The 26,811-nt window shown below is 36.0% G+C and overlaps 1 protein-coding gene across 1 annotated transcript in view; it reads left to right on the forward strand.

Moving 5' to 3' along the window:
* The first annotated feature begins 2,749 nt into the window (after positions 1 to 2,749).
* Positions 2,750 to 26,811, forward strand: part of pag1 (phosphoprotein membrane anchor with glycosphingolipid microdomains 1) — a 59,467-nt gene continuing 35,405 nt past the window's right edge. Inside the window, exon 1 of the mRNA XM_067411302.1 lies at positions 2,750 to 2,997. The gene's annotated coding sequence lies outside the window, so the exon portion shown is untranslated. The remainder of the gene's footprint in view (positions 2,998 to 26,811) is intronic.

The raw sequence follows: 26,811 nt of genomic DNA on the forward strand, positions 1-26,811 counted from the left end.
TCAGCACTGCGTGCAGTTTTTCATATAGCAAATCAATGCTGTTTTGAGAAACTAACAAGTTGAGTTTTCCTAATGATGCCAAAAACATCTTGTCCCGTACATATACAGTAGTGTGTGACTAAAGCCCAGTTCTTATGCTTCTGATGACCGCAAGGGTTTCTTTCTTGAACAACTAAGAGCACAGTTTGGTCACACATTAGAACTATTTTTAGACACGAGCTTGAAGCTGAACTTCCTATCAAGCCCTTTCTAAAAACAAGTTTCTCTTTTCCTTACTGAAACAATGACAATGAATGCTCCTGCCACCATTAAATCCAAAATAAAGAAAGCTACAAGCACCGAAGGCAGAACCCTCAAGGGAGGGGGTTAACCTTTTATAATGCATGTTAAAAGTTATTTTAGTATTGCTGTCATTGCTTCTTGTTCTAATTATAATTTTGGATGCTCACCAGGAAGTCAGATAGCAAGGTTGGGTACTGTGTTTGGAAAGAAGCACTGTTGGGTGAAATTATTACACTGCATAATGTCCAGTAGAGTGACATTCAAGGTTTTTCCATGCTGATGCTATTGTTGTGAAGTAAATCACTGGAGTATATTGTCATTTTATAGCCTATTGTGTATATATATATATATATATATATATATATATATATTCAATTATATAATACACTATTAATGAATATTTTTTTCAATGAAATACAACCTGAATTCAGGAAATGTTGGGACGTTTTTTTTTTTTTTTAATTTGAATAAAATTAAAACTAAAAGACTTTCAAATCACATGAGCCAATTTTTTATTCACAACAAAACATAGATAACATAACAAATGTTTAAAGGGAGACATTTTACACTTTTATCCACTAAATGAGCTCATTTCAATTTGATGCCTGCTACAAGTCTCAAAAAAGTTGGCACGGGGGCAACAAATGGCTGAAAAAGCAAGAAATTTTGAAAAGCTTCAGCTGGGAGAACATCTTGCAACTAATTAAGTTAAGTGATATCAGGTCTGTAACATGATTTGCTATAAAAAGGATGTCTTAGGCTGTAGGGCGTTTGACATTAGAATAGTTTTTGATGCGATCGACGCGGGTTCGAATCCGCCTTTTGCCGAACTCGCTCTTCTCCCTTTTCCTGTCACAGATCAGATCGGAAAGGCATTTATTTTTAATAAAAATGAAGAAAATATTTGAAAAGTTGAAATAAAGTGCCTAACAAGTGTTTATAATAAAGTATTTATTGAGTTGGCAATCGATTTGCTCCTCTAGTTGCTGCCAACTGTCTGTTGCCCTAATTAGTTGCCCTGTGTCTCATCAGGTTGCCCGTTGACGGCAACATTGCCCAGCAACATTGCTCAAAAAGTTGCCTCGTGTATCATCACCTTTAGAGAGGCAGAGTCTCTCAGAAGTAAAGGTGGGAATACTTTAAAAACAATGTTCCTCAACGTCAAATTGCAAATGCTTTGCAAATTTCACCATCTATAGTGCATAACATCATCAAAAGATTCAGAGAAACTGGAGAAATCTCTGTATTGGATGCCCATGGTCTTCGGGCCCTCAGATGACACTGCATCACTCATCGGCATGATTGTGTCAATGACATTACTAAATTGGCCCAGGAATACTACCAGAAACCACTGTCGGTAAACATAATCCGCCGTGCCATCTGCAGATGCCAACTAAAGCTCTATGATGCAAAAAGAAGCCATCTGTGAACATATGTGAACCGTCGTGTCCTGTGGGCCAAGGTTCATTTAAAATGGACTGTTTCAAAGTGGAATAGTGTTCTATGGTCAGATGAGCCCAACATTCTTGTTCACGGACGCCGTGTCCTTCGGGCTAAAGAGGAGGGAGACCTTCCAGCGTGTAATCAGCGTTCAGTTCAAAAGCCAGCATCTCTGATGGTATGGGGGTGCATAAGTGCATAAGTGTCAATTCACAAGGTGGTTGAATAAAAACTGCATAAACACAACAGACCGGAACACATACAAGGTACAGCCACAATGAAGCACAATAATGAATTATTTTGGTGGGTAATTTTTCAGCCAAATTTGATGTGCATTTAATTAGATTACTCGCCATTAGATGAAAAATTGTAATCGCTTGACAGCCCTAATATATATATCACTGGATAAAGATTATTTATTACTGTTATTATTTTATGCTAAAAATGCCCTTAGCAACCCTGTACATGTTCCTATTGAGCTGTTCCAACTATAAGACTAAACTAGCTTTTGAAAAAAGCAGCAATTTACATCTGTATATAAATATATACACACAATAAAATACAAAATGCAAAAAAAAAAAAAAACTAAAAACTAAAAATACAATAATAAGTTAAAGCTAAAATTCAGCATTCATTTAGTCCCTCCCCCACTGACATTATGTCAAGTTAAAAATATACAATGTAAAAGTTAATGACATGATTTGTATATCAATAAAAAAAATCTATTTAATTGACAAAAATTTATATGGCCTTGCAATGTAAGCATCATAATAAAATATAAAATAACATTAATATGGAAATATAGCCTACACATTATTAAAGGCCTCGCTTAAAATGCAACAACCTTAAAAACCTCACGACCTCCTTTTGTTTGTTTTCTTTCTATTTTTCATTTTCACACCATCCATACCACAAACTGAAAGCTGCCACCTGAACACACCCGTTTGCGGTGCTTTGTTGCAGTGGCCATATGAGCAGAACTACACCTCCCGTGACACACTGCGCTGCTGGGATCTGTCACTCCACCCCTCTGCATCTGTGAAGTCTAGCGGAGGATCGCAGGCACAGAGTCACAGCAGCACCGGACCGGTAATGGTATGTGTGTGGCACACATCTCAGTGCGCACTGCAGCTCTCCAGCCTCACTGGCACTGTCTTCTGTGATCATTTGTAAATACAGCATGTTGTTTGAGTGCTGCTGTGAGCTTGCACAACCTGCGCTGATCATATAAACTCGAGACCAGAGAAACAGCTGATCCACGGATGGTCGTCTGGGGTAAGTGGTCCTTTAATATCAACCCACCCGAACACTACATGAATGGAAAAGTTGCGCGGAGGGAGAAATATATGTAATGAGAAGGAGTCAGTTAAGACTGTGACTACATAAACTCAACTCCTCTTGTATATTTTGTATGGCGCGCGTGAGAGAGGACAGGCGGACACTGTATCGCATTGCTATTTATTTATACGACAGAATTCCTTGCATACCGATTGAGGGGGAAAGTGGAATGTAACGGAATGAGATGGAATTGAGTAAGTGTGGATGATTAGGTGTCAGAGATTCTACACATATCATCGCATAGAGACGGGAGTCATCTGTTGATTTCACAGCTTTGCTTCTGTCTAAGAGGCATGGATGTTTAAATACAACATGTGATTTACCTTTAGAATTATTCCACCGTGTAAACAATCATCTCAAGACTCAAGTGTGAGTTCTACACTTAATTTGTTCATTTATGAGATTTATGAGAATACTTTCTATAATTAATTTGATTTACTTGCTTTAAAAATGTATAGTGATGTAATTAGCCAGTAAAAAGTATAAATACTTTCCATGCACTTTCAATAAATTAGCATTTTTTAAAAATGTATTTAATATTTTTTAATCTTGGTTGCTCCATTTGATGAGACATTTCATAAAAGACCAAAATATGTAATAATAATAGTAATAATAATAATAATAAAATTATCTTGACAGCCAGGGACAAAAGCGGTTTTATTAAATGATTTTTAGGTTATTTATACATAATTCTTTTATAATATATATATATATATATATATATATATATATATATATATATATATATATATATATATATATATATATATATATAAAACCAAAATTTAAACCAAAGTCAAACCTAAATTTATTCAGACACATTGAACATTTCATTTATTAATACAGTTTATTCACTATAGTTTTAAAAAATGGTAATAAAATATGACAAGATCTCAGAGTTAAACTGAGTCAGAAAAAAATATCTTAATTATGTCAGATATCACTTAAGCAAAACATGGCCAGGTCAAAGTGTCTGAATAATTTTTGGTGCCAAATATTTATCAATTTTACTGGTAGTACACTGTATGAATAATTTTTGGGCATAATATGTCACAGTTTACGTTATTTTGCTACATAAATGAACTATACATATCTTACATTAATTAACTATAGTGTCCTGCACCCACTAGTAAAAATATATCAAATAACATGTCTGAATAATTTTTGGTTTCACTGTGTGTGTGTGTATATATATAATAAACGATTATACCAAACTGCCAATATTTCTTTTATCAAATATTTAAGCTTTTTAATGAGACTTTGTTTTAGAATTTCTGGATAGTTACATTACCTCACATTTTGACTTTAAGCCCCACAAAATGCAAAAATTAGGAAATATTGATGTAATTTTGGATCTAGTCAAAACAAATGAGCATCACGTCACATTTATGTTTTCATGATTAGATAAAAATGCAAATGAAGACCTTTGATTTGTGTAATATGTACTAAGTAACCTGTGTAAATATATTGTCATACATTCATTGTGAATGCCTTTGAAACAGCATTGAACATTCTAGTCTTCTACAACTTTATCTTAAACAAATAGACATATCTTTTTTTTTCCGCATGCTCATTTTATTCAGCTGATCTTAAACCTTTATATTTCCTGGTCAGAATAGGGTTAAGGGTAATGCCATTAGTTAGTGCACAAGACGCATGATAATGGCTAAACACATATCACACATAACTCATCATTACATAGATCTGCCAGATGGTTATCTGCAAGTCAGCAAAGTGTGTAAATACCAGTTCACTGTAAATGTACATTCTCAGCACAAAATAAAGCCTATTGCAACATAAAAGTGCCCTGACAGCTATGACTGCAGACAACAGTAGCAGGTTTAAGTAGGATCACAATGTATTTTCTTAAATCCATCGGTTTCCCCACATCTAAGAAGCATCTAGACACAAAAACAGTTGGATTGAGGTCAAACACTCGGGACAGAAGCCCTGCCTAACATGTTTATTAGGCAGATAGTGTTTTTCTGGTTGGCAGAGCATAGATTCAGGCTCCGTTCCACTGCTGGCACTCTCGACTCTGCAGCAGTGCAGGTTTTACTCTGTGTCTGCACCTGTCCTTTACACTTGAGTTTCTCCCGACTGATTCTTGTATATAGCAGAATCCAGATTTCATGCTTTGGTTCAACAAAGCATTGTCAGAAGCGGTTTTTATTGTTGGAACTTTGGACTCTGTTCTGGCCTTGGAGCTGTTTCTCAAAACCAATGCAAATGAGCACCAGTGGAAGAAGGCTTTTGAATTCAGTATATGTCGGTTAGCATGGCTCTGGTGCTTCATGGAGTTTTGCTCATAAATGTCAAAAGAATGGGTGGGAGTGAAAGAAAGTAAAGTATCCCTCCAAGGGGTTTGAATCTGAAATGGAACAGAACTAGTTTGAACTACAAAGTCTGAAGCTGTTTTTGCTATTGAGAAATGTTTGATCAGATCTTTGGATGTTTCTACAGCTGTAGCTGGAATCTGTTCTATAGGGGGTGTGCTAAATCCTCTCAAATGCGACACAATGGGGATACCGTGATCTAATGGCATGTAATCCTTGATGCATATTGGATATTCTTATCATTATTATAACTTAATGTTATTGTTGTTCAGCGCTTGTTGCTAAGATACACAGCAGGAGATGAGATGTGATGTTCAATGAGTAAACTGAATTAAACCAGATGTTCTGCTAATGATCATTAAAGAACAAACAACCAGGATGCAAAAATCTGAGCTGCTTTGATTCAGTAAGAGCAGAGAACATGCAGGTACAGTGGGTCAGTGACCCAAGTATATCTGTAGTCAAGGAAACAGGAAGCACTAGCATTCAGCTTTTCACACATGAAAGAATTTAAGAAACATTGAATTGAATTTATTTTTTGTCGATTAATTCACACTGTTGAAAAACTGTCTGCTGTCAAATAGATGTTGTTGACGACAACATCTGACTTTGGAGTGTCTATTTTTTAGATATTTGGGGCAGAAAAGCTGTAAATCATTGTGGCAGTTAAAATGCAAATGTTTCATAATACTAATGTTACTTTCACTAAACTGTACACGTCTATGCAAATGATTAATGCAAATGATGGAATCCACCATTAATAGAGACAGCTTCCTGATGATGATAATGTTTCTGAGAACAGCATACAAACAAGTGCTGAAATGTTTCCTCGAGTTTCAAGATATCCTTGATGAAATGTTTGGATGAAACAGTTTTGCATCCTAAATTACACCACAGTAATGGTGAAACACAGATGACTAGTGTTCAAGCACTAAATCAAGAGTAGAATATTCATGAATATTCATGTCCCAATTCGCATACTTGCACTATTCCTTGCCATTTTGTAGTATAAATAGTGTGATTAGTGTGTTCACATTGAAAATTCCAAAAAGAAAAGTGCACTTTAAAGGGGTAGTTCACCCAAAAATGAAAATTCTCTTATCATTTACTTATCCTCAAGACTTTCATTCATCTTCGAAACACAAATGAAGATATTTAATGTAATCTGAGAGATTTCTGTCCCTCCATTGATGCAACTACTAATTTGATGCTTCAAAAAGTTAATAAAGAGACAGTAAAACTAATCCAAATGAATCGAGCAGTTTAGTCCAAATTTTGTGAAGAGACACAATCACTTAATATGATGAACAGATTGAATTTAGACTTTTATTCACATCAGTTATGGTAAATGAAAGCTCAAGCATGTTTGCGTGCGAGAACCAGTGAGGTTCATTCTCGTGCATGTGTTTTTTTAATAACAAACAATCATCTTCCCAAAAAACGGACATGTACTGAACATTGCAAGCATTTTAGAGAACTATTGAGTTTCCTGAAAAATACATATTTAGTTCTGATGAGAAATGAGAAGTGATGAGGTCAGCAGAGTGACAGTTTGAACATATAATTGAATGAAATATAATTGATTTTCACATCATAATCTTAGAGTAGATTTCATTAACAAATTGATTAATGTTTAAGTATTTAATTTAAATTCTTTTAAATTATGTATATTTAAAGTTAACTGTCTACAAAACTGAAAAAATGTCATTAACATCACACCATTTTCCAAACTATTACTACTTTGTGACAGTGATAAATGATTTATGTGATAAATGTTTCTGGAACATAGTAATTTTTCTAGATTTAAAGTCAAAAGTTCTTCTAAGTGAAGAATCACTCAACATGGTTAACTAGCATAATATAGTGAAAAATTTATTGAACATGTTGTGAAGTTAAAGCATTAATAATTGACCCAAGACGTGTGAGATAAGTGATAGGCTATGCTGTTCACAGCTACAATGCTGTCTAGATGTAATTTTCAGTTGTAGATCATGCTGTGTTCCAGACAGTAGCAAAAGTGCTTTATTCTTTAAATGTAAGGCCATTGCGAATTTTTGTTACAAAGTACAAACTTTCCATTGTAGGTCTGTATATATAGTGACTTTGTATGATTTGACATGAGAAGAACTGCAGTAGCTGCATGACACACCAACATAAAACTCATTAATGACACATAAAATGTTAAATGATGGGAAGCCGCTGCAGTCAGTTGTTTCACTCCTGAATCACAAAACGAATGTGGCCAATTTCTCTCGCATGTTGTGTCGATAAAATGTAACTCTGGAATGTCGATTCTCTGCTTCAATCTGTTTTTTACGTGAAGTTGACAGCGTTAGCTGTCATCAGACATGTTTGGCCGGTCTCAGACACAACAGGGCTTGCCTGATCTTGTCGCATTCTGTTATCGAATGAGGGGCCAATTGCAATTTTCTCTGGATAACAGGGAGGTATGTTTCATTGTTGTCTTGCTGACTGCACTCACTCGCTCCACGCCGCTCAAATTGAAATTGCTTCCTGCTGAGGAAGTGTCTCACTCCTTCACATAAAAACAGAGCAAATTTAATTAAACCAAATTATCAGAGTGGTGCTGGGAAATCAAAAGGCTTCTGGGGAGCGTACATAATGTGCCACATCAAGCTTAACCCTGTGTCATTTGCTTCTGTCCCTTATGGGTGGTCATGCTGCAGATAACTGGACTATTAGAGAAATTTCAGTTCCTATCATGACTTCAGTGAGCTACAACAAAGCCACAGACAATCTTGGATTATATTCTTTTGTTATGATTAACAATTTTTTATTCACAGAGAAAATATAAACAAACAGGAGCCATGCAAGAGGTATAACTTTATAAATAATAAAGACATTTTAATGGCATCAATTTGTAAGCCAACCTGGACATTTATTTGGACATAGGTTCCCTTGGGGAATTTCTAATGGGTTTTTAAAATAGTGGTTTTGGATTTATGAGTGAAATAAGATCTGTGGTTATTATTACGTAAAGAGACTTTGTTCTGCCTCATAAATTACACAGTCATACCTCAAACATGGTTTCAAAACCAAGTTGCTGACAATTGCTAAGTAGAACTACAATGGTTGTCTGATTTATCAAGTATAGCATTTCACATTCTTGTGGAAGTTGTGAATGTGAGTATGCTGTCTGAAGTGCATAAAAAGTACTTCAAAAGAATTGCAAAAACAACAACAACAACAAACATACAGTGCAACAAATGTCTGAATCAAAACTCGTTTTTTTTTTTTTGTATGTAGTGAAGGACCTACCCACTGATGCTCGTGTAGTACTAGTGTTTATGGATTGTCATTCAAGTATGTTCTTGCAACAACTGCTGTGAATGGTTTTAGGGAGTGTGTCTACGTTCATGTTCATGATTGATTTCATTGAGAGAGTTTTCAACTGAATGCTGGGTCTGTGGGGATGTCTGAAGAGCTGTAGACCGGGGTTAGTTTGGCATGCTGCCCATGGGTTTATATGGCACACGAGGTGTTTTCAGCCTCTCTGCCTCTAACCATTCAGCCATACGGAGAGAGCCAGAATGAAGCCAGTCTGTTTATGAGAAATGAGAAATGAAAAATGATGGTTTATGTTTTTCCCCCTTCTGCTTATGATTTCATTTCAGGTGCAATGTCATGCCATGTGGACACTATGATGCAAAGATTACAGTGTCTGTCCTGCGGGGCTGTGGCTCATGACTGAGCCATACAAATGCTCTTCTGTTTGGTCGTCTTCAGACGAAAATGAAGGGAGGCATATTTACTCACTGGCTGCATTCAGACAATGTTTGTGTTGTTAAACAAAAATGTGTGAAGTCAGGTTTCTGATGTGCTGCTGAAATAGCAGGAATGTGAATGAAGGAAAACTGCAATGACAAGCCATTTATGCTCATTTATCGAGCAAGGTTTGTGAGTAGGGTTGCCAGGATCAGCAGAGAATTATCTTTTTAGGAAAATCCATTTTCTCTCAGTTTTTTATACCGCTTATGCTATTTAAGAATTAGGAAAACCATTGATGGCTTCGCTTCTACATACTCAGTTGCTTTAAGTGATTTTTGGATAATTTGTGTAAAATTCCACTTAAAACATACAGACTTCCATAAGAAAAGAGTTGCTAAAAGGTAGAATTGTTAAGTAACATTTTAAGATGGGGCTTGACAAAGGGTTGGTTGTGAATGTACACAAATATTGTTTTAACCTCTTCTGTAATTTTTTAGCACTGACAGTTGTCAAAAATATAGATTTTTCAAAACATATTGAGTTTGAATATTTAAATGGGTTTCAATACTCATTTTCCACAGTATCGATATACCAGTACGACCTGCGCTTTCTCGACTGACAGCGAGTTTTATTTTAATTTAATACGTATATAGTCCGTTGTGCATTCAAGAGCGACACTGTAATAATTTACATGTGATCAGCTCACGATCCAGTGTTTTCATTATGTCAGAGTGGCTCGGTTCACAGTTAATGCTGTCAAATCTCTGCTTGTATAGAGGTGCAGCGTGCACAATGTGCACCAGTTAAGGTTTTTCACATTCGCATAATTTCTAATACTAAAAAGTTTTTGTGGATAGATGATTACATAATTTCACTAGATTTGTAATGAGACGTGTTTAGGGTTGCAGAGTGGTAGAAAATTTCCAGAAACTTTCCATGGGAATTTAAGATGGGGAATTTGGCAAATATTCCAAGGTAACGAGAATTTAGTTAAAAGGAATTAATAGAAAATTTGGTGTAATTTACACAAACGTTATCATATGCAAACAAATATAAACATTTTGTTTGGTCAGAAGCAGACATGCATGCCAACTAATATAAATTTTTATTTTAATGATTTATTTGTGAGTAAAACTCACAAATGAGTTTTCGATTTAACCATGGAAGTTAAAAAAAGGCATGAAGGTTTGAGTCTTGCAAGAGAAGAAATTAATAGATTTTACAGATTTTGCAGTTGAATTACAATAGTAATATATTGCTATGTTAGAATTATTATCATTATTATATAATCCCTCTCAGAGCTATCAGGCCTGAGGAATCTCAAGTTTCAGTTGATAAGAAAATACTTTCAAATTTTATGACCTTCATGTTGTGGCAATGTTTTTCATTGTATTGAAGTTTACATGTATAATTACAGTATCATGACAACGCTTGATGTATGCAAAACAAATTCAAATATGATAAATAGTGAAGCTAACTCAGATGTATAAGTTGCCAAACTCTGGGACAAACTGTGTATGGATTTAATAGGGAACGCAATTTTTGTTCCTTTAAATACGGACAGTTCTATGCCATGCAGGATGGCTGGCTACCCTATTTGCACGATTTGCGCTCAATTCATTTCTTTGTCCCAGGGGACGTAAACTTCCTGATCACTCTGATCTGGTGGCCGCCATCCTGCATGAGTGGGGGGTGGTGGGGGAGACCATAGCTGAAATGTTATATTGTAATAACCTGCATGCAGACCAGACTTTTCTTATTAACTAACCCTCCCCTTTTCCCTTTCTTGCGGAAATGTGCCGTTATCAACAGAGGGCATATTAATAAAAGGCCTTGAAAAACAATGGCTAGCTAATAGAGAGCTGCCCTAGCCACATCTGTGCCCAAACAACTTCAAAGAACTAACATGTGTGTGTGTTTATGAGTGGTCACTTCACTTGGACATTGGATCAACAGTAGTTTTGAGAACAGGAATTGCATGAGAGTTTGGCAGTAGTGTTGTCTGCTGGGTGAATACCTTATTGCTGAAATTGAGCTGTAAATGTTGCACTGGGTAGTATGCAGTGTTGGGGAAAGTTACTTTTAAAAGTAATGTGTTACAATAGCGCTACTCCCTGAAAAATTAACTAATTGCATTACTTAGTTACTTTTTATGGAAAGTAATGCATTGCGGTACTTTTGTCTTACTTTTTCTAACCTGGGCTGGGCTTGCTTGTTTGAAATGTAAAGACCCTTTTACATCAAAAGTGAAAAGAATAAGCCTCAGGCTCAAGGAAGTGCAACCTTACTCCCGGTTTCTCTCAACATGGGGACAGGAGAGGTGTCAACTATTTGGTTGTAAATCTAGTTACTTGAAAAAAGTAATCTGATTACGTAACTCGCATTACTTGTAATGCGTTATGTGTAGTTGAGTTGTTTTGCATTTCTAAAATTACTAGCAGAAGTGAAACGAAATGTATTCTCCAGTGGATAGTGATGCTGTGAGATGTTTGTGTACATGTTTGATCAGGACACAATAAAAAAAAAACTGCAGAATAGAGGCATACAAGTAAGTGTCATAGTTAAATACAGAAGATAGAGGTCATAAGTGTGAGGTCTATATTTCGATCTGTTTTGTTTTTCCTGTACTGTTGTTATATAGACAGAGACAGTAGCTCTGTTCCTAATACCTATAGTGCCTCACTGCATACCATCTACCTAGGCAGCCTCATAACTAAAATACAACCTCATATGGGACTGATTTATAAAAGCTCTACACAGACAGGAAGTTTCTGAACCTTAACTCACAAAAAAAAAAAAAATCACATAAACATTGTTTATGTGACGCCTTTTATTTAAAAGATCAAAAGCCTTTTTGGATCATTTTCACATTGGCTAGAACAGTTTTTCTAAGGAAGAAGGAAAATATTTTATTGCTAATTTGAAATATTTTATATTGACAAACAGATTTGGGGTCAGTAATATTTCTTTAAAAAATAAATCACTACTTTTTTCAACAAGGACACATTAAATTGATCAAATGTGCCAATAAAGACATTTATTATGTTTTCAAATGAATGCTGTTCTTTTCAACTTTCTATTCATAAAATAACTTTTCATTCCACAAAAATATTAAGCAGCACAACTGTTTTCAGCACTATTGATAATCTTAAGCAGCATATGAGAATGATTTCTGAAGGATCACAGCTTTGCCATCATAGTAATAAATTATACTTGAAAATATATTCAAATAGAAAATGATTATTTAAAATTGTAATAATATTTCACATTATTACTGCACATTTTTTACTGTATTTTTGATCAAATAAATGCAGTTTTGGGTGACATGGTCCATGGTAATTTTTTCATTAGATGAGTTTTTTTTTTGTATCAATATTTGTCAGTACTGAATTAAAAAATTGGTACATTTCATCTGTCCACCATTGCAATGCATTCTGGGATTGTCTTCTCCTCAAAGGATACATGCAATGCTGCTTTAGAATTTAGACAAAATGATGCATAATTATGTTTCTTATTGATTGGTAACCTGCCAATTTTGCCTAAAACGTTTTCTAAGTTAAAGGGTTAGTTCACCCAAAAATGAAACTTATGTCATTTATTACTCACCCTCATGTCGTTCCACACCCGTAAGACTTTCGTTAATCTTCGGAACACAAATTAAGATATTTTTGATCAAATCCGATGACTCAGTGATGCCTGCATCGCCAGCAATAACACTCCCTCCCACGACATGAGGGTGAATATTTAATGATATAATTTTCATTTTTGTATGAACTAACCCTTTAAGCAATAAGAGTTGCCTGAACCCTAACCAGGATGAAACCGGACAGCACAATAACATCACTTGCTCTAATGGTCCTGTAATATGAATAGGCCACATGATTGAATTTCCCTCATCTCTTTGCTTTCAGCAGTGTATATCAAAGCAAATCAGTAATGAGAGCACAACAGCATGGTAAAATGATGCGATTAGGGCCATTACCCATGTTATTCCATTATTTGTTGCCACTGTGCCCATCTCTGGGGCTGTTTTCCGACAAAGCAAGTAGGACATTAAGTCTATTCAAAGAAAGTGTTTGTAAGCAGTGGAAAAACCAGCGGCTGGTGGCTTGCCAGGCCAAGACAATATGGAAATGTGTTTCACTCAGTCTCGGACAATAGCTTGGGGCTCCATTGTGAATCAGGCTTGGCATAAGAGCCCCCTGTGACTGAAAGCACTGTCATGCATTAGTTTTGGTACGAACTGAAGGAATGCTTTCTTAAATAGTTGTATTATTATCAGAAACATGTTCCCAGTCCCACTTTTCAGTCTTGAGGTTCCTAGGAATGTGCACGTTTTGTGAGTGGGGGGATTCCAGCCAGGCAAAGGGGTCTTTCATTGTGTTTTTGTGTGTGTGTGTGAGCACTGATTAGTGTGACAACCATTGGTCTACAGACATTATTACAATGATAATAGCCCCCGTTTTTGATGCCTTCATAGTATCCGCTCACCAAAATAATTACCGGTCATGCTAAAGGAATAGTGCTGAGGATTATGCTAATTCATACCAATGTGATTATGTGAATGAGTAATAATCTATAACGCTCTTCAATTAATTTCTCTCTTGTATGGCAGGATAATCTGTCCAAATGATAGCTGTGTTTGTCAGCGATTGCCTTAATGGAGCAGCCCTCTCTCATAGACACATATGGCCTGAAAGAGCTGCAGGTGCCCCCCTTATGTTGCTGGATTTGAATTAATACTGCATCTTTTAGCAGACCAGACTAGTATAAGGCTCATTGCCGTGGTCTGTCTCACTGTTGTCTTGTCAGAGATACTAAAAAAAATTCATTTTTTAGAGAAAACTTCAGCGCTGAATTTTTGATCCAGTCAATTTCTCATATTCCACAGCTATTGGAATTCTCTATTTTAAGCTTGGAGGTGAGAAGTGATAAACCTTGAAGAAGCCAAAGGCTAAGATATATGATTAGGTAAAATTGAATCAGCATTCTATCGAAAACCTCCTCAAAACAATATAAATTTACTTGAGAATTAAAATGATGTAAGGTATTAAATATCACTAAATTTTGTTCATTAATGCTTAAAACAAGCATTTAAAGGTGCCCTAGATTCAAAAATTGAATTTACCTCGGCATAGTTGAATAACAAGAGTTCAGTACATGGAAATGACATACAGTGAGTCTCAAACTCCATTGTTTCCTCCTTCTTATATAAATCTCATTTGTTTAAAAGACCTCCGAAGAACAGGCAAATCTCAACATAACACCGACTGTTACGTAACAGTCAGGGTGTACGCCCCCAATATTTGCATATGCCAGCCCATGATCAATGCATTACACAAAGGCAGCCAGTATTAACGTCTGGATGTGCACAGATGAATCATCAGACTAGGTAAGCAAGCAAGGACAACAGCGAAAAATGGCAGATGGAGCGATAATAACTGATCCATGATATCATGATATTTTTAGTGGTGTTTGTAAATTGTCTTTCTAAATGTTTCGTTAGCATGTTGCTAATGTACTGTTAAATGTAGTTAAAGTTACCATCGTTTCTTACTGTATTCACGGAGACAAGACTGTCGTTATTTTCATTATTAAACACTTGCAGTCTGTATAATTCATAAACACAACTTCATTCTTTATAAATCTCTCCAACAGTGTAGCATTAGCCGTTAGCCATGGAGCACTATCAAACTCATTCAGAATCAAATGTAAACATCCAAATAAATACTATACTTACGTGATTAGACATGTTGCATGATGAACACTTTGTAAAGATCCATTTTTAAGGGTTATATTAGCTGTGTGAACTTTGTTTATGGTGTTTAAGGCAAGTGCGAGCTCTTGGGGCGTGGAGCACGAGATTTAAAGGGGCCGCACACCCTGAATCGCGTATTTATAATGGTAGGCAGTTAAAAAAATTTATTTAAAAAACTGGGGTATTTTAAGCTGAAACTTCAAAGACACATTCAGGGGACTTATTACATCTTTTGAAAACATGTTCTTCTGCACCTTTAAGAAATCTTACAATGTCCTCCATGATTCTGATCTCAAAGATGAGCATTTTTGCCTAAAGGAATATTTTATTGCTCAAACATTGCATTTTCATGACTTAAGAGACTATGTGGAGTCATCAATTTCATTTAACTTTATGTTATTTCATATATATATATATATATATATATATTTTAAATTTGTGATTTTAAAGTTCGGGCTTTATGCAGACCAGTCAAGAGTTTCCACACCAGACTCAGTAAACCCTTTTACTGGTGAAATCCTATGAAAGCACCACTTTGAAAGCAGCTGAGTCCCATAGAGGACTGAGCACTTTAGCAAATGCTCATGCAGAACAGAAGAAAAAGCAGAAGAAAACCTGAGAACTGTTTGTTTACCCTAATCAAATGAGAACTTCAAATCGGGATGTTCCTGGCCTTATTTTAATCCACACTACCTCATGTGAAGTTTCATATTTGACAGGTAATTTAAAAGAAACATTTAGAAGCAGGGAAAGGAAGAATGAGGGGAGGGGGAGGTTAACTCAGGGTTTTTTTTTTTTTTAAATGTGGCAGCAAATGGAGAACAAATGGTGGTAGCAGGAAGAAATCAAGGGCAAGTAAAAAAGGAGCATGATTCAGGATGTATGAAGGGGAAATCCCAACGATAATCACACACCAGGAGATGACTGAGAGGGACCGGAGGGTTATTTAGTAAGAGACATGTTGTGTAAGACATTGTTCAACTGTTATATTCAACTGGTTCTTGCTTTAAATGATTTTTTGATGGATTTATCAAGAGGTCATCAATTCACTTGACAAAATTAGCAGTGTTTTTTATGCATAATGGATTTATGCATTAAAAGTGGCCCATCCAGAATAGTGTTGAGTTTGGATTTTAGACAATAAGACTGACCACAATTTAAAGCCACGATATTAAGACAACAAAACCTATTTTTCTTCCATAATGTCATGTTTCGGAGTGAAACCAGATTCTCAGTGAGCACTTCAGAGAATAATACAAGAGTATTTTATGAAGTTTTAAGCATAAACCAATGGAAAAAAAATCAATTCATACACTTAATAGTCTAATATCTTAATATTTAAGGATTTTTGGATATAGTTACTAGAAAACCAGTTAAAAAAGATTGATTAAAACTCATGTAAAAATCATTTACTCAATTAATCACTCTTTAAAATAAAGTTATTTTTGCTTTATAAATAGCTGGTCACATTAACCAGTAGCCTGCAGCCTCAATGTTGCCAGGAAAAGTCATTTTAGAGACTTTACTTTACAAAGACATGCTTTTTTTCTTTTCTTTGGAAGAATATACAATGATAAACTGTGCATAATAAGACCAGGAATGCCTATTAAGAAAGTAACTAGGGTCCATTTTGATTTCATGTTGACTTCAGGCAGCCCTCAAATTTCAACAGATTCCTGCTGATGGAGCTGAAGTGTTTCCCTTTCATTTCCCCTTTCATTTTCAATCTCATCCCTCCAAATATGCGACAGGTAATTTGAGAGTGTCTCTTTTCATCGCCCGGGCTCCTTCTAGGCAGGATGCCAGTACTATAAGAACTTGCGGTTTGTAAGTGAAGAAAAAGTATTTAAAGAACGCAGGCAAGTAAATCTTTAGCTAACCTGTCATTTTTTCATCCTGACCCTTATTTGTCATTGGTAGGACACTAAATCACACGTATACATCCAATAACACACACTCCCCCAAGACATCAAACTTCCACCCCAGCTGTTCCTGCCGTTTAACCACCGCTGAGCAGAAATAATTGCTACAGAATGTTCCGGAGAGTGACTTTGCGACCGAATCTCAGTGAGAGCCGGGAGGCCAGAAAGAGGCACAGACCATCAAAACAGATGCTCATGTTCCCTCCAAAACTGTGAATGAGTCTTTATGGTTTGGACTGGTGCTAAGATCTCTCACATTACACTTGCTTTGTTTTTTCACTTCACACACAGTTCTCTATCTTTTCAACTAAAATATTCTAGAATAAATTAGTTTCACATCGCATACTCAAGCGACACGAAAGCAAAGCACCCGAGCAATACCCGAACTATAATTAAAATTAAATATTTATTTATTCAATACCAAATTGAATATTTCCCTTAATAATGACCAGAAAATTATAAAATTGTTCATCAAAAGTTGGCCATGGTGAACTATTACAAACTACATAATAGTGAAATCTAAACATTTACATCCAAATGATATAATTAATCTTCCTAAAATGGAACTTGTTCACAACACTGTTTTGCTTGGGCGGACTGTGTGAATATTACCTTTCAAAAGAAATATGCGTTGCTGCAAGGTGACTCAGATGCTACAAAGTTCTTTTACATTGGCTTTGACAATATTTTATTGTGATTCATCGGCTGCTAATGTCTCACACTAACATGCTTGGACCATTGTCTGTTTATTTATAGCTTTCTGTTTTGATCTCACTAATTACTTAGCCTGTCTGTGCTGGGATTTAGGGAGGATGCGCGTTTTTTGGTGCCATGACCCAAGCATTCTGTATTTTAATACAGAGCAGTGGAGTTGGGCAGAGTGGTGCCTGTTGTCTGCCAGATGGGCACTTAGAGTCTTCATTGGCCTTTAATCCCACAGTTAGCATTCCCGACAGTACTCATCTCCCAGAAAAATTGCCCAAGTTCAGGATTTCAGCCAAAGGCGAGAGGGAAATTTTGGTAGATTTTTACCTAAATAAACTGTCGTTTGAAATGTTATGTTATTGTAGGCTGGAAATGTTACATATTTTACAATATTTGGCAAGTACTGTAAAGCGATCTTCTTTTTTTTGTGGCTATAGAAGAAGTTTCCATATCCACTTCAGCATTTTTATGAGAAGACAAGTTTACTTTAACATGAAAAGGGAAATATTTTGAAACTATGATGTGCTTGGGAACGATCAGGCCACATGTGTTGGTTTGGTCTCTCTGAAGTTTTCTTTTCGCCTGCACTAGGGATAATGCTGGCAGCTGTGATGAATGTAAAGCTAAGGATTATGGGAGAATAATAAGAAATGAGCAGAGTTGACCACCCATAGTGTGCTACATGTTTGTCTGTATCAATCCTTACATTGTGATTGGACACAGATGTGGATTCTTGAAATGGACCGTGGCCATTCAGTATGCATACTTCTACATGCCAACCACAATTGTTGGAAAAGGTAATCACATATACTACTGTTCAAAGGTTTGGGGTTGGTAAGATTTTTTAATGTTTATAGAAGAAGTCTCTTATGCTTACCTGGGATGCATTTATTTAATCACAAATACAGTAAAAACAGTAATATTGTGAAATTAAAATAACTGTTTTTTTATTTTAAAGGTGCCATCGCACGTTTTTTTTACAAGATGTAATATAAGTCTCAGGTGTCCCCTGAATGTGTCTGTAAAGTTGCAGCTCAAAATACCCAATAGATTTTTTTAATAATTTTTTTTTAACTGCCTATTTTGAGGCATAATTAGAAATGCGCCGATTCATGCTGCGGACCCCTTTAAATCACGCGCTCTCCGCCCCCTCCCGAGCTCTTGACTCTATCACTCCATAAACAAAGTTCACACAGCTAATATAACCCTCAAAATGGATCTTTACAAAGTGTTTGTCATGCATCATGTCTAATCGCGTAAGTATAATATTTATTTGGATGTTTACATTTGATTGTGAATGAGTTTGATAGTGCTCCGTGGCTAAAGCTAACATTACACACTGTTGGAGAGATTTATAAAGAATGAAGTTGTTTATGAATTATACAGACTGCAAGTGTTTAAAAATCAAAATAGCGACGGCTCTTGTCTCTGTGAATACAGTACGAAACGATGGTAACTTTAACCACATTTAACAGTACATTAGCAACATGCTAACGAAACATTTAGAAAGACAATTTACAAATATCACTAAAAATATCATGATATCATGGATCATGTCAGTTATTATTGCTCCATCTGACATTTTTCACTGTTGTTCTTGCTTGCTTACCTAGTCTGATGATTCAGCTGTGCACATCCAGGCGTTAATACTGGCTGCCCTTGTGTAATGCCTTGAACATGAGCTGACATATGCAAATATTGGGGGCGTACATATTAATGATCCCAACTGTTACGTAACAGTCGGTGTTATGTTGAGATTCGCCTGTTTTCTGGAGGTCTTTTAAACAAATGAGATTTACATGTACCGAACTCTTGTTATTCAACTATGCTGAGGTAAATTCAATTTTCAATTCGATGGCACCTTTAATATATTTTCAAATGTAATCTATTCCTGTGATCAAAGCTGAATTTTCAGCATCATTACTCCAGTCTTCAGTGTCACATGATCCTTCAGAAATCATTCTAATATGCTGATTTGCTGCTCTAGAAACATTACTTATTATTATAAATGTTGAAAATAGTTTATTGTAACAGTTTAGTGTATTCTCACTCATCCAATTCACAGAGGAGTGTTGTGTTGCAACATCCATTCAAGGCTCAGTCAAACTGTTTTACTTGAAGCTTAATTTACCGTGTAGTGTATGTGAGAGATAAAGTGGCTGTCATACCGAACAGTCCGTCCCCTCTGAGAACAGGACAGACGGGAGAGAGAATTACATCGGCAGCCGGAGTCCATCACTAGTGATTATAGTATCACGGCTTTGATGCCCTGAGTCGTAACTCCATTAAAGGTCTTCTGTGTACTGTCATCTTTACAAACCAACTATTCAGTGAGAGAGAAAGAGAGAGATGGATTGTCTGAACAGCTGTGACAAATACAAGATTGTAAAAAGAAAGGAACACATTAAAAAGAAGCTGTTCTAATGAGAAACTATTATGCTGCTTGTAAGATAACTTGTTTTAGCCAAATGAGGCAACATTTACTGAAAAGGCAAAAACTATCAATTAAAAAAACAGACAAATGAAATTAAAAATTGACTCAATATTTTAATGTGTTTTTATATGCACATTAAAGCATTGTGTTTGCTTAGAAACATTGTGTTAGCTTAGCAACATGCTGCAGCATCAGGCTTGGTTGGAGTCGGGAATCTTGTGAGATTCGCGAGAGGGTGTTTCAAAGGTTCATTTCAGTTAGGATATTCATATTGCCTAAGAAGACAGCTGTCTATGAATTCATTAAGGGAGCAAGGCTGCTTGCTATCGTAGGTTTTAAAATAGAGTCTCAGACTCAAGAATGTGAATAGAATAGAATGGAATGCAAACTCAGAGATGACACAGCCTCAAAATTTGCAACTGTTAGTGTGGGGTTTAATGTTAGCTATTTTTCATTGGATTTAATGGTTATTGTGTGCATGGTGTATTTTAGTACACTAGTTTTATACATGAATACAGTAATATTGTGAAATTTTCTCAGAACTTAAAACAGCTGTTTTCTATTTTAATTCCTGTGATGCAAAGCTGAATTTTCAGCATCATTACTCTAGTCTTCAGTGTCACATGATCCTTCAGAAATCATTCTAATATGCTGATTTGCTAATCATTCTAATATGCTGATTTGCTGCTCAAGAAACATTTCTTCTTATTATGAATGTTGAAAACAGTTGTGCTGCTTAACTCTTTCCCCGCCATTGACAGAATTTTCCAGCAATCCATGTTTTCACTGTTATATGGTAGGGGGGCGCTATTACACATCTTCTGAAAGAGTACAGAATCTTCAGATCAAAACATAGGCAAAGAAGCAGAAACAAGCAATAGAAGCATTGCTTATGCACATGTAAAATAATGCAATCATCAGGCATTAAACAGCATATAAGTCAAAACTGTGTTACGTTACTGAATGAAATGTTGACCCCAGGACAAGGTATAGGACTGTGCAAGCTTTGGGGCTGGTGATGGACTTGATCTACTCCATCTATGTTTTGATAGTCATTCCAATCCAGACTTAATGTGCTATTTTAACGATCTAAGCACATGGTCTAAAGCGCATGGCACAAGTGCAATTAGGGTCTGAATCCACTTTTGCTAGTTTAACGATGGGAAAAATGGTCGGCGCGCCCGGTGTATGGTCTAAAAGGGTAGTCCCTATTCTCTTAATGAGTAATGGGTGTGTTTTGGGCGTAACGTGCAATAAACCTCTCCCATTCACTTTAAAAGCCAGTTGCGCTCACACCATTGGCGGATTCGCTATTTACATGGCGGAATTTTGAAATGGACAAGCCGGATTCCACCAAAGCATTTTTATCTTTAAGCACACAATAATAATTGTAATCCTTTTATTTTTGATATTTGATATTTGTGTACTGCTTAGGTTTACATGCGTTGTGCACCCACCTATAGACATACTAATGTGCTCTTTAGATAACAAAAAAATAAAAAATTGTGCTATTGACACAGTCTTTTTCAGTTGCTTCAATAGTAACGCACCAACAATGCGCCTGAACACACTTCACTTTCAGACCAGCACGCCCATGGGCGCACAAATGGGCGCAAATTTAATTGATATTTAAAGGTGCCCTAGATTAAAAAATTGAATTTACCTCGGCATAGTTAAATAACAAGAGTTCAGTACATGGAAATGACATAATCAGTCTCAAACTCCATTGTTTCCTCCTTCTTATATAAATCTCATTTGTTTAAAAGACCTGCATGGTGCTAATGTACTGTTAAATGTGGATAAAGTTACCATCGTTTCTTACTGTATTCACGGAGACAAGAGCCGTCGCTATTTTCATTTTTAAACACTTGCAGTCTGTATAATTCATAAACACAACTTCATTCTTTATAAATCTCTCCAACAGTGTAGCATTAGCCGTTAGCCACAGAGCACCATCAAACTCATTCAGAATCAAATGTAAACATCAAAATAAACACTGTACTTATGCGATTAGACATGCTGCATGACAAACACTTTGTAAAGATCCATTTTGAGGGTTATATTAGCTGTTTGAACTTTTTTTTATGTTGTTTAAGGCAAGCGCGAGCTCTTGGGGCGTGGAGCACCAGATTTAAAGGGCCACACACCCTGATTCGGCTCATTTCTAATTATGCCCCAAAATAGGCAGTTAAAAAAATTAATTAATAAAAAATCTATAGGGTATTTTGAGCTGAAACTTCACAGACACATTCAGGGGACACCTGAGACTTATATTACATCTTTTTAAAAAAAGTTCTAGGGCACCTTTAAACAACGTGGTGCAGGACATGAAAATGATAACTGTGTTGGGCTGAAACTAGCAAAAACACTTGCGTCGCGCCTGGCGCCGCATTGTGCCAAGTGTATGATAGGGCCCAGTCTTTGACAAAAACATAATTTTCTCAGTTTTTTGTTCATAAAAATCTTTTTTATGAAACTTATCCACATTCAAGTGTTAATTAAATAAAGAATGCATGGAGCTAGAATAATTTAAAGCAGAGGTTCTGTTCTTTCTTTAAAAAAATGGAAAGAGTTAATATTTCTGTAGAAAAAAACGTGATACATTTTTTTCAGAATTCTTTGATATAAATGCCTTAACCTTTACTTTTGATCAATTTGATGCATCCTTGCTTAATAAAAGTATTAATTTCTTTCCAAAAAAAAAAAACTTACTGAACCCAAACTTTTGAATGGTAGTGTATATCTTTCAGACTCAAATCATGGTGTGACTCAGTCTCTCCCTGTAGGAAAAAAAGTAAATTCTCCTGAGAAAACAGATCCTTCACACCTGTCTCCACTGAGAGTTTCAGAAAATATCTCTGCACTCTTATTGTGTCAGCAACTGTCTCATGTGTGTCTATTTTTATTTCCCCTAAGGACTTTTAGTCTCTTGAGCAAAGAAAGAGCATCTTCTGAGAAATAGCAATTTCCTTTTTTGTCTTTACACAAAAACGCTAGGCTACTTCCGAAGGTCTAAAGATGACTTGCTCAGCAGAAGGGAGAGTTTCACTCTCTCTACCTTCCTCATTCTCTCTTTCCCTCTTCTCTCTCATTCTTTCTTGTCGCATACTTGCTCTCCCACATCAAAAGCGCCCATTTAGTGCTGGTTGGCAGGTGTAGGATTTTTATGACTGTATAATGATTTTCTGTCAGAAACAAATCTCACATGGTCTTGATTTGTGTGCTCATAAAGCAGTGGGGTGTACCTTTGGGGTGTCACTTTTTGTTAAATTAAAAGTCCTAAAAGAAAAAAAAGGTTAATACATTACATTTGAAGTAAACTCTTGCTTTTACACCCAGACTATGTGCACTAAATGCAAATCTATAAAAATGTATTCATCATCTTTTTTCTTCTTCTTCTTCTTCTTTTTTTTTTTTAATGTACTCCCATATGGCTTGTTTGGTTCCTCAAAATGTTAATTTATAATCCTGGTAACATCTAAAAAACAAATAAGAGTGCATCACAGTGATGAGCAGCTGCTGTTTCAGGGAATGGATCCCTTTGCTGAATTGTGGAACTCCACTTCATTCAATAGAGCCATAATGGATGTGGATGATTATTTACTGCACTGTGAACTGTGTTAAGTAAACAGAACTGGCAGATTTCAATTTTGTACTCACATATTTTAACTGCTCCATGATAGTAAAAATAAAAAAATAACATAACATAAACTAAATTAGCATAGCAAAGCATTAAAGATGCCCAAGAATGCTTTTTCACAAGATGTAATATAAGTCTATATTAAGATGTAATATAAATATAAGGTGTCTCCTGAATGTGTCTGTGAAGTTTCAGCTCAAAATACCAAATAGATTATTTTTAATTAATTTTTTTAACTGCCTATTTTGGGGAATCATTAACTATACACTGATTTTGGCAGCGCGCCGCCCCTTTAATTCGCCTGCTCCCTGCCACACGAGCTCTCGACTATATTACAGTGCATTTACAAAGTTCACACAGCTAATATAACCCTCAAATGGATCTTTACAAGATGTTCATCATGCATGCTGTATGCATGCTTCGAATTATGTGAGTAAAGTATTTATTTTGATGTTTACGTTTGATTCTGTATGAGTTTGAGGCTATGCTCTGTGGCTAACGGCTAATGCTACACTGTTGGAGAGATTTATAAAGAATGAAGATGTGTTTGTGCATTATACAGACCGCACATGTTTAAAAATGAAAATAGCGACTTCTCTCTTGTCTCTGTGAATACAGTAAGAAACGATGGTAACTTTAACCACATTTAACAGTACATTAGCAACATGCTAACAAAACATTTAGAAAGACAATTCACAAATATCACTAAAAATATCATGATATCATGGATCATGTCAGTTATTATTGCTCCATCTGCCATTTTTTGCTGTTGTCCTTGCTGGCTTACCTTGTCTGTGCACAGATCCAGATGTTAATACTGCCTTTCCTTGTCTAATGCCTTGAACATGGGCTGGCATATATGCAAATATTGGGGTCATACATATTAATGATCCCGACTGTTACGTAACAGTCGGTGTTATGTTGAGATCCGCGTGTTTTCCGGAAGTCTTTTAAACAAATGAGATTTATATAAGAAGGAGGAAACAATGGGGTTTGAAACTCACTGTATGTCTTTTCCATGTACTAAACTCTTGTTATTCAACTATGCCGAGATAAATTCAATTTTTGATTCTAGGACACCTTTAAACACTACTAAATCTCACACTTAACATTAATCTTGCACAAAAAACATCATATAACACTTAATTTTAGTATTTTAGTATTTAATCTCCCTTTTGAGTGCCATGGCAAAGCATGCTGGGAAATTTAAGTTTCTCTAAATTAAAAGAAACAAGTTCATAGAACACAAACAGTGTAACAATTCAGATTACTTAAAATATGTGTTTTGTCAACTCAAAAGAAAATGAAAGTTGTAAATACTCATAAAAGTTCATTTGATTGAATTTGTTTAATTTGAGTTTGCCCTACTCAAACCAATGAAATATTTTGAGTATTGTTAGGGTGTACAGTGTGTAACAGGCTCATATTCTCTAGTGAAAATAGTGAAAAGACCAAGATTTTTGTGCAATAGAAACAATTTTAGAAACTGAAAGGTTTTTTAAAATGAACCACAAAACCGTTCAAAACCACATAAGAAAAGGGGAAGTAGTTCTTTCTTTTTAACTGCAACCATGTTCTCAATGTACCAGGTCGGTTGTATCTTTCCTTTGGTGACAGTGACTCTAAGAGTTTGACCCGTTTGAGACCTCATTCATCCCAGCTCTGAGACACTGTCCTAATCTCTTATTGACCTAGAAAATTCATTGTCCCAAGCAGAATGTCAAGTATACGTACAATGCTATCATTCGTCTCACAATCCCGAATGCCACAGATGAGTAGCGATGCCTTTGTAGGAAAGCAGAAGCAGGCAGCTTGTGTACATTTTTCACCTCACTTGTACGATTACTTGTTTCTGTGTTCAAGCAGATGCAACAGCATGTTAATCCACCAGAGATTTGCATTTAGCTTGCATACATGCATCTGAGATCATAAACTTCCAGTTCATCACCCGAGGTCTCCACCGGGCCACATTCCTCTAATGCCATTGAGAAGATCGATTCATATTCCTTTGTTATTCCTGTATTTTTAGGCTGGATTCTTTCTATGCCACTGAATTTACGTTTCCTGTGGCCTTGTGCTCTGTCTGGTTTATTTAAGGCCCTTGAGGGTCCGAGGGCCAAGCCACTAGCCTTGAAAGAGTCCCTAGAAATACCTCCTGGTGTGGCATTAGGACTGGATTTGCTCTCTCTTTAATTATGAGGGGCTGTACGGACTCTGTTTACTGCAAAGGCTCAGAGAGGAACTAATCCATCATCCTGTTTGTCAACTCCAGCGGGAGCCTGATATATGGGAAGAGATTTCGGAGAATACAGTCCTGAGTATGGAACACCAGACAATGGCATAAAGTCTTGTGTCACAGGTAGAAATACTGCATTTGCTCACAGAGGATTACAAAATATTGCTTTACTAGCATTTCAGGCAGTGTAGGAAAGAAATGCAATCTCTTTGTAATTCTTACCCAAAAATGACAGAATTTCCCCTCCCTTTAAAGGTGCCCTAGAATCAAAATTTGAATTTACCTCGGCATAGTTAAATAACAAGAGTTCAGTACATGGAAAAGACATACACTGAGTTTCAAACCCCATTGCTTCCTCCTTCTTATGTAAATCTCATTTGTTTAAAAGACTTCCGGAAAACACGCGGATCTCAACATAACACTGACTGTTACGTAACAGTTGGGATCATTAATATGTATGACCCCAATATTTGCATATATTCCAGCCCATGTTCAAGGCATTAGACAAGGAAAGGCAGTATTAACGTCTGGATCTGTGCACAGACAAGGTAAGCCAGCAAGAACAACAGCGAAAAATGGCAGATGGAGCAATAATAACTGACATGATCCATGATAGCATGATATTTTTAGTGATATTTGTAAATTGTCTTTCTAAATGTTTCGTTAGCATGTTGCTAATGTACTGTTAAATGTGGTTAATGTTACCATTGTTTCTTACTGTATCCGCGGAGACAAGAGCCGTCACTATTTTCATTTTTAAACATGTGCGGTCTGTATAATTCATAAACACAACTTCATTCTTTATAAATCTCTCCAACAGAGTATAGCATTAGCCGTTAGCCACAGAGCACGGCCTCAAACTCATACAGAATCAAACGTAAATATCAAAATAAATACTTTACTCACATAATTCGAAGCATGCATGATGAACATCTTGTAAAGATCCATTTGAGGGTTATATTAGCTGTGTGAACTTTGTAAATGCACTGTA

This window comes from Chanodichthys erythropterus, chromosome 15 (genome assembly GCF_024489055.1).
Source record: "Chanodichthys erythropterus isolate Z2021 chromosome 15, ASM2448905v1, whole genome shotgun sequence".
In the NCBI taxonomy this organism is placed as follows: domain Eukaryota; kingdom Metazoa; phylum Chordata; class Actinopteri; order Cypriniformes; family Xenocyprididae; genus Chanodichthys; species Chanodichthys erythropterus.